At 32.8% G+C, this 9,659-nt stretch overlaps 1 long non-coding RNA gene across 1 annotated transcript; it reads left to right on the top strand.

The window, feature by feature from the left end:
• The first annotated feature begins 6,463 nt into the window (after nt 1-6,463).
• Nucleotides 6,464-7,503, top strand: LOC123573510 (uncharacterized). Its single transcript, XR_006698068.2, has 3 exons — nt 6,464-6,562; nt 7,049-7,178; nt 7,331-7,503. It is a non-coding gene; the product is annotated as an uncharacterized lncRNA (long non-coding RNA).
• The last annotated feature ends 2,156 nt before the right edge of the window (nt 7,504-9,659 follow it).

Here is a 9,659-nt window from a genome sequence, read left to right on the forward strand (position 1 = left end):
TTCAGCTTGGGCACTTGGACCTACCCTTTAAATTATGACTTATAGATGTAAGAATTAGTCAGGTCTGGAAATTTAATAGATAACTTGATTTTTTTTATAACTTCAAACAACAACCTTCTGCTCATCACAAATAAATAATTTATCCAAGGTTAGTCAACTACTAAAGAGCAGGGCCAGATTAATACTCTAGCACTCTAGATTTAGAGTTTTTGATTCAAAGCATTATACTATACTGCTTTTCCATTAGAGGAAACAGCAAATAAGCAAAAGCAGGAAAGATATAACAAATCCACTGAGGTATTGGAAAATTATAACAACAAAACTATGGTACCATAATTACATAGCCATTAAAAATAACAATAGAGTTACAAACTTGCTGATCAGTAAAGATATTCAAACAAATATTTCAGTGACAAGAGTCACAGCAAAAAGATACAGGATAATACAAGCCCATATTTGTAAATATGCATAATTATATGTTTATGTGAAAATGTATGGAATCTACTATAATAATGATCATTATAAATTAATTAAGAAGCTTGTCAGTAAGAGGAAAAAAGAGAATGAGACATAATGTAGGTCATTTGCCAACAGAACAGGTTTTTAAGATAAAGAAAAGTAACACAGATTTGAGGAGAGAAGAAAGAATGAGTCAATACAGAAAAGCTTTTTTGTCAATACAGTAATCACAATAAAATAATTAAGAGTCATTACATGTGAGGTATGTTGTTTTCATATTGTGCATGTAATAGCTCACTTCATCATCATAATAACCCCATTAAAGAAGCTCTTATGTTTATTTACTAGTTAGGCAACTGAGGCTTAAAAAGAATGAGTCACTTACTCAGGCACTCTATTTTATGAACCCATGCTTCACTCTTCTCTACTACAGTATCCTGCTTCCTCTATTTGTAAGGGAAAGATAAAAAAGAAAACAGAAAAGCACATATTCTTATGTGCTTCAGCAATGTCATTTCTTCAACCTCAAAGTCAAAATTTATTATCCATATCTGCAACTTAATACATCGTTGATACAATTATTATAAGCTTTCTACAGAATTTCAATTTTTTTGAAAGGCTATCAGGAAAATTATTTTAAATATCCACTTAACTTGGACCATTACACATCACACCAAAAGACATTAATAATTAAAAATATCTTTATGTTGATATTAATTACAAAATTAGTATTTATACATGCCTTAAAAACAGTTTTAAATTAAATCCTTTAGATGGGTGATTTAAATGTGAACCATCATTGGAAAGATCAAACACACAATATCACAGAAAGGAGTTCTAAAATTACACACTTTGGAAATCAATGCTGGATTTCACTTGCTTCCTAGATTTAAGAACAGCAGTTTCTGTCTTTAGATTGCTGTAATTAGCACTAGCCTCAGATGCTCATTTACACCTTTGGCAGTCAAGGATGGGAAATGGCTTTCACTGATGGTGTGTTATAATCACACCAGCTTGGAGCTTTTTCTTCCCTCTGATTTTCGTTGATAGCATTCACAGCAAACTTTAAAAAAAAAAGTCAAAGTGCACTTCTTTTGCATTAAACGGTTTAACTCAGAGAATCTCAGCAGTGCGTCGATAATTTATAATAGTTTGCCTTTTGTTTCTTTACTTTGTTGTTGGTCTCACATAGACAAATATTAAGAACAAAAACAAAACAAAACAAAATAATATATAGCTGAAGACCAGTGTTCTTTTATGTATATGTATATAACCTAAGAATTTCCCCATAAGTGCAGATTATTATAAAATAGGAAGTATTAGGACCTGAAGCAAAAAATCAGAAAAAAAACTGTACTGTGCTAAATATGGAATTTAGAATTGCTAGTGTTAATATTATACCTTATATAAGAAAATGTAGTTATCAAAATCCAGTTTGAACTATGACCCAAGCTACACAGCATTCACACTTTGAAAAGTTGGCATAAAATGAAATTTTACAGCATACTCAAATCTTAAATAGGACCATTCATTGAAAAATGTATTTTTTTCAGTGTGTACAAATATACACTTAATATATGTACAAGTACATGTATAATATTTGTTCCTGTTTCTTTCTTAATCACCATGATCATAATCATGCTTTTAATTTTTAAAGATCAATTTCTGTGTTTTTAACGTAACTATGAAAGCCTTATATAAATGAGTATCTTCATCTGAGCCATGCCAAAATAATTTTATTTTTTAACAAGCATAATCATTAATATTGTACTGGAATGCATTGTGTATACTAAAGGCAGATTTGGCAGAAGTAGTTGTAGATGCCAATTCCTAAAAATAAAAGGCTTGTTATTTAGAATAACAGTAGATTATTAAGAAGATACTGGTAATATACTAAAAGAAAGAACAGAAGTTACATCTTTAGTAGGTAACACACTGCTTGCTTGTTTTCCAGGTGTGAGAAATAGATCAAGTTTCTCTGCCAGAGATCACAATGGCTTTCAAACCTTAAATAGGAGCAAAATGTGATAATGATTTCCACTATCTGCCCATTTTCACTGCGACTAATTCATCAAAAGATAGTTAACAGATAAGCCCTTTATTTTCCTCTTGGTAACTGAATGTTTTGGTAGGAAAAAAAATCCTGAAATATTGCTTGCTGTTCCGATTCTAATTCTAGTGATTTTTGTTTTCTGTTTGCCAGCTGAATTGAAGAAATCATTCAGATTTAATTTCTGCCCCTTATTTTATTTTATTTTATTTTATTCCTTTTTATCTCCTCAAATTTAAAGTTCTTTTGACAATTACTGGTGTGGTTATCATTTGGTCTGAATGAAATTAAGTATCAGAATTAATATTTAGTTCCTTAGGAGCCAGAAAGGGGCTGAAAAAGAGCTGATGCTGTTAAAAATGAAGTAGTCGTCACAAATCACCATAAAGTGTGGAAGAGTGAAGCTGGAGAATAATTATATATGTGAATACTAAACAGCAGAAAAGTCGTTGTAAAATATCAGAAAAATGTAAAGACAAGTCCACAGCAGGGGACTGAGGCCCTTAAAGGGAAACAAGAAATTATGAGAGGCCTGACTATACTTATGAATGATCTACAAGAAAAAGCAGAGAAGATAACAAATAAAAATATGATGATCAGAAAAAAGGTTTTACATTAACAAAATGTTTGAAAAGCATATTAAAGCCAAGCATAAAAGAGTGATATCAATCTCTGAGAAAAATAGAAAGAAAAATGAATCTCAAGATAATTTTTTGGTTTTGGTTGTGGTCTTACTTTTTGCAATTATCACTGCTTTGTTTCATTTGCTTGCTGATTCGTCGTGTTCAAAGAAGGAAACTTACAGCACTAAACAGCCTGTTTATCTAAACTGATTATTTAACCTTGAACAAATATATTTATTTATTTCCAAGACAGTATCTCACTCTGTCACCTAGGCTGGAGAACAGTAGCATGATCACAGCTCACGGCAGGCTTGATCTCTGGGGATCAGGTGATCCTCCTGTCTCAGCCTTCCGAGTAGCTGGGCCCACATATGAGCGTCACCATGATTGTCTCTTTTTTTTTTTTGTATTTTTCGTAGAAGTGGAGTTTCACCATGTTGCCCAGGCTGGTCTCAAATTCCTGGGCTCAAGCGATCCACCCACTTTGGCCTCCCAAAGTGCTGGGATTACAGGCATGAGCCACCACACCCAGCCGTTGAATGAATATAAAGTAAGAAAAAAAAAAAATTCAATTTCTATTTAACTTCCTTCTCAATTAAGTGGACTGCAATTCACACTTAAAAGATTATTGGAGACAACAAAACTCTTCTGAAGTATACCCCCATCCCTAAAACTCATCAAGTAGATAAAAACAACTTGTTGCCATTGTATGTGCAAATCCGTTTGTGTATATCTGAGTTGGCCAATATAGTAGCCACTAGCACATAGGGCTATATAAATTTAATGTGTAATTAATTAAAAGTAAATACAATTAAAAATTAAATCCCTCAATTATACTACCTGTATTAGTCAAGGCCTCTTTCACTGACAAAGAAGACTAATCAGAATTTAGAGGCTCAATGTCCTTGGCTTCATTAGGGTTTCCCCATATGCCCCCATTCCAACTTACAACATCCAGTTCTTTTTCAAACAATGTCCTCAATTTAAAAGTAGATACTCTGAGACTGAGAACTCAACCTGCAATTCAGTGAAGCACTGGATGAAATTCTGCATTTGATTTTCAGCTATCTCAGTCCTGTAGCAAAAGGAGATAAGGATCTCCTCCAGGGCATGCAAAAGGTTTTAAGTCATTTATGCAGTGCTTGAGCTGACAATTTGAATTCTGAAACTCGATCTTTTCTGTCACTTTGTCCAGCAAAATTAGAAGCAACCAGCCAACCTCATTATATTTGTTAGTTTTTCATAAATCTTTGAAAGCATCATATACTCAGCTTCTTGCTTCTTATAAGTGATTGGTTAGGTGTACTCAATTAAGATATTTTGCATACCTCCACTGCTAGTTCACTCTACACACTACAAGTGTTCTCTTTCTAGCAGAAATAGAATCACTAGCATCTTTAAGTCTAGTCAGACTAGAAAGCCTATTTCAGAAACTCCAAAACCAATTTAGAAAACTCATTCTTAAAATTCTATTCCATTAGAATCACTCTTCGTACAAAATCTGTGTCAGTCAAGGTTCTCCAGAGAAACAAAACCAATAAGATATATACACAGAGAGAGAGAGAAAAATCTATCTAAATAATTGTATATAGCTACATATTCTATAATTACACCTCTATCTGAGTGTATATAGATGTAATTATATACATAATTATGTAGTAATTATATATCTATATAATTATATATTTATAACATTATATTATATATAAATTATATATATTTATAATAATGTGTGTGTGTGTGTATATATATAATTAGAAATTGGCTCATATAATTACTGAGGCTGAGAATTCTCATGATTTGCCTTCTGTAAACTAGAGACCCAGGAAAACCAATGGTGTAGTTCCAGTCTAAGTCTGAAGGCCTGAGAACCGGGAGCCACAATAACATAAATCTCAGTCCAAGAGTAAAAGAAACGGGTATTCATTGTAAACAGTCACACATAGAGAAAGTTCTCCCTTGCTCCTTCTCTTTGTTCTAGTCAGGTCTTCAATAGATTGGATTTATTTTTTTTTTTTTTTCCCTTGAGATAGTCTTGCTCTGTCACCTAGGCTGGAGTGCAGCAGCACAATCTCAGCTCACTGCAACGGCCACCTCCAAGGTTCAAGAGATTCTTCTGCCTCAGTCTCCTGAGTAGCTGGGGTTATAGGCAGGCACCACCCTCCGTGGCTAATTTTTGTATTTTTAGTAGAGATGGTTTTGCCATGTTGGCCAAACTGGTTTAGAACTCCTGACCTGAGGTGATCCACCCACCTCAGCCTCCCAAAGTGCTGGGATTACAGGTATGAGCCACTGTGCCCAGCCAGGGTGATGTCCATTTACACAGGGAGGTCACATGGCTTTAGTCAGTCTACTGATTCAAATACTAATGTCTTCCAGAAACACCCTCACAGAGACACCCAGAAAAAAAATGTTTGTCCAAATACCTGGGCACCCAATGACCTAATCATGTTGACACACAATACTAACCACCATCACACTACTCAAATCTCAAGTATTCAATCACCACCTATGACTACTCCTTTCCAAATTAGACAGCACGGATCTATAACATTTCTATCATCATACAAAATTCTACTGCCAGCACTAGTCTAGATAACTATGTTTAAGTATACTAAGGTATAACATTTTGAGAATTTACATTATTTGTGTTTATATTATTTGAGTAATATATGCCCTATTATTCTATAATCCAGAAATTTTCAATTTTTTGTACTTGGTAAAGAATCAAAACTATTGTTTTACTAATTTGTTTTGTAATTCAGGCCATTAATCCAAGATATTGTTCTAGAATGTATTACCATACGGTAAGCATTTACATACCTGAGAAATTGCAAGCTGTTTTAGGTTTCTAGAACAGTGGAGGATAAAACATATTAAAAGTAATATATTGGGGGCCGGGTGTGGTGGCTCATACCGGTAATCCCAGCAATTTGGGAGATCGAGGCCGGCAGATCACCTGAAGTCGGGAGTTCGACACCAGCCTGACCAACATGGAGAAACCCCGTCACTACTAAAAATACAAAATTAGCCAGGCTTGGTGACACGTGCCTGTAATCCCAGCTACTCTGGAGGCTGAGGCAGGAAAATCACTTGAACCTGGGAGGTGGACAAGGCGCTGAGCCGAGATCGCGCCATTGTACTCCAGCCTGGGCAACAAGAGCGAAACTCCGTCTCAAAAAGAAAAAAAAGTAATATATTGAGGTTCCAATAAAAGATTAAATTATACTTGTAGAAAAGATTTTAAAACATAGGCTGTATGCTAGAACAACTGATAAATTAGATGCTGTTTTAACAACTCTATTCAAAGTAATGTTTATGAACTTTCACCAGTTCCAGGATTTGTTCCTGATTATGGACCACTATTATTCCAATTGAGATAAACTTGCGCATAGAAATTTAAAGTAGTGTGCCCAAGATCATACAACTGGTAAGTTATGGAAGTGTTATTTCACTTCATAAGATAGGACATCGTGGCTTATGCTTTTGTGAATAATTTATGTTAGGAAGGACTTCCTACCTAATAAGTGCTAATACAGATTTTGTGCCAAGAGTGATTCTAATGAAATAGAATTTTGAGGAAGAGCTTTCTAAATTGGCTTTGGAGTTTCTGGAATTGGCTTCTAGTCTGACTATAGCATGTTTACCAATTTATCTACATTGTATCTGTTTATTATAGGTAGCAATTATAGGACACTTTTGTTCATATTGAGGATCTTTTCTAAGGTTCACACAGTTGTATATATTCCATAAATTGTCCAAGATATATTTGCACAAACATTGTTTTAAATTTGAATGGGCATCTCAGTTGCTCTATCTGGTGTTAATTATCCTCATTGGTTTAGGAGTAAAGAGTTTAGAAAATATATAACTAAAGGTGCTAAAATAAACAAACAAAAATGTTTATTATTTCTAGAGAAGCATACTATTGGTAATATTGAAAATGCCCAACAATTGAGGCGGAGGAGGTCCCATGACGGGAGAAATAGAAACACAAGAAGGTCGAGCACATTTTTACTTGATGACAATAAAACAATTCCTTAAAGGTAACTTACGCTCCCCAAAGACAAGTAAAGGTACTCTACTACAGATTCTCATGTCTTATGTGAGGTGGTAGAGCCAACTCTTTCAAATAAAATTTTGTATTATGAGAACAGTGGACCAAAATATAGTGTCTCACCTTTATTTTTTCCCACAGTGATGACAGCTTGAAGTCAGTTAATCAGTTCTGCGGTGGTTTAAACTATTCGCTTTTTGCCTGTCTCCTTTGTTCCCCCAAGACATCTAATCATCTGATGTAGCCAAGGAGAGTAAGTCCATTGAAATGAGTCAGGCTTGCCAGTTAATATTATTCAGGTAACATCCGTCACTCAAAAATAAAAGAGAATTTATTAGCAGGTACAAATATAAGGTTTGATAAAAGAAATAAGACCTAGTGATAGATAAATTAGTAGAATGACTATAGTTTATAATAACCTTGTATATTTTAAATAGAATGGTTCTAGCTGGAAAGAAAGAAAAATATTTAAGGTGATGTGTATCCCTAAAATACTAATTTGATCTTTATAAATTACATGAATATATTAAATTATCATATGTACCCAAAACTATGTACATCTATTATGTATCAGTACAAATAATACCACATAATAAAATGAATGGCATTATGACCTTTTAATATTTTTCATATTTTCAGGTATGAGCCACTAGGCAACTATTTTATCAAAATTCTAAAACTTTCTTTTTATAACTATTTGAAGAGAAGCAGGTTTTATCATCTAATGATACAGTCAATAAAACATTTTTACATTTCAGCCATAAAGTAATAACACTGCCCTTATTTTTTGTTAATGAGAATATAGTAAATTCCATTCAGACATTTTATATTCTAGTAACTAAAGAAGCTTTCAATCACTTTAATATCTGAACTGATCATGATAGATACATTTTTCTCTTTTCACTCCTCAACAGAGTTTGATAAATGATTCTATAACATAGAGAATGATGTTTATATTATTTTCATATATTTATTTGATTTCTTTTTTTTTATTTTTTTCTTTTTTATATTCCTATTATTTTAAAACAAACATACTATTAAGGTAAAAGATGAAGCCTGTTTGTGACATTATCTACTTTTAATTTTCATTTTAAATGCTACTTTTTTCTTATGCTTATTTAAATGGGATTATGAACCACACTGGCAGACTCTTAGGTATATATTCAACCAACATTTATTAAAATCCTGATAATCCTATTGTTTCAGGAGTAAATATTTAATAAGTCACTTTTAGAAAGAGAAAGTGGATAGAGTTTTAGCTTCATATCTCTTATATGCCATGAACTATTCCTGTGATTGGCATATGTTAGTTTATTTAATCTTTGAAACAACCCCATGTGCTATTTGTTATTCTCATTCCTTCACCACAGATTCATAGATGCTATGCACCTTGACTAATATCTCACAACTCTTAGAACATGAAGAAACAATTTGAAGCAACTATTCTTTTACTATGAAAAGTTAAATCTTTTGTCTCTGCCATCTACCTTCTAATTCAGAAGCCTATATTCAGCACTAGTGGAAACATAAAAATGTCACTTTTATATTCTTTCCTAAAATTATTGAAGGAGACAATATTAATAATTATTATTCAAATTAAAAGTGAAAAAAATAAACAGGAACAATGATAAACAGTATGTCTTCAAAGGAAGATTAGCTTTGGGAAAGTTCATGTAGGGGAGGATATTTAAGCATCATCTTACAAGTGTAAATAAAAGTTAGGAAGTGCAATATTACTCTTTTAATTCTTCTTTAATTTCTGAGACATTCCTATAGGTCAATCATTTCTTAAAAAAGAAAAAAAAAAAAAAAAAAAACTAAAACAAGGTAAATCTCAGTTTGGTGATTCACCAACACAGCTGAAAAGTTGGAGCCATGTACATATCATCTTCCTGCCAAATTCTATTAACCGTTTCCTTTTGCCAACATAATAAAGTCTATTTTCCTTAGTTTCACATTTGTTCTTTCAATCCATAAATCTAGCTTCCTCTCACTACTACCTTTCAAAATGTTTGCACCCAGGAGTCTTTTCCCCATACTCTCACTATTCTCCTATTTCGCTGCTTCATTCAAGTATTGCTATTACACCTACAATCTCCTTCCTTATTCCTATTGAAATTCCACTTGACACTGAAAATCCAGCTAAAATGTTACTTCTTTAATAATTACTTGCTCCATATGTAGATGAATTCATTTTTTTCTAAACTCTTGTAAATCTTTCCTGAATTTTACCAAGACTTAATCTAATCTTGATTTAACTACTGTTGCTTCTAGAACTTATTTGTACAGTTTTTTTGTGAGTACTCTTTTAAAATTATTATATTATAATTTTCTTGAAGGTAGAACGTTTGACTTTTTTTCCATTTTCCTTTCTATTTTCTAAGTTTGTTGCTTTAAATTAGTCACATGTTAACTGAATATTTCCTAATTAAATGGAATTGCAGGGAAAAATGTGAAAAATCACAATGAG

Source organism: Macaca fascicularis, chromosome 5 (genome assembly GCF_037993035.2).
Source record: "Macaca fascicularis isolate 582-1 chromosome 5, T2T-MFA8v1.1".
Taxonomy (NCBI): domain Eukaryota; kingdom Metazoa; phylum Chordata; class Mammalia; order Primates; family Cercopithecidae; genus Macaca; species Macaca fascicularis.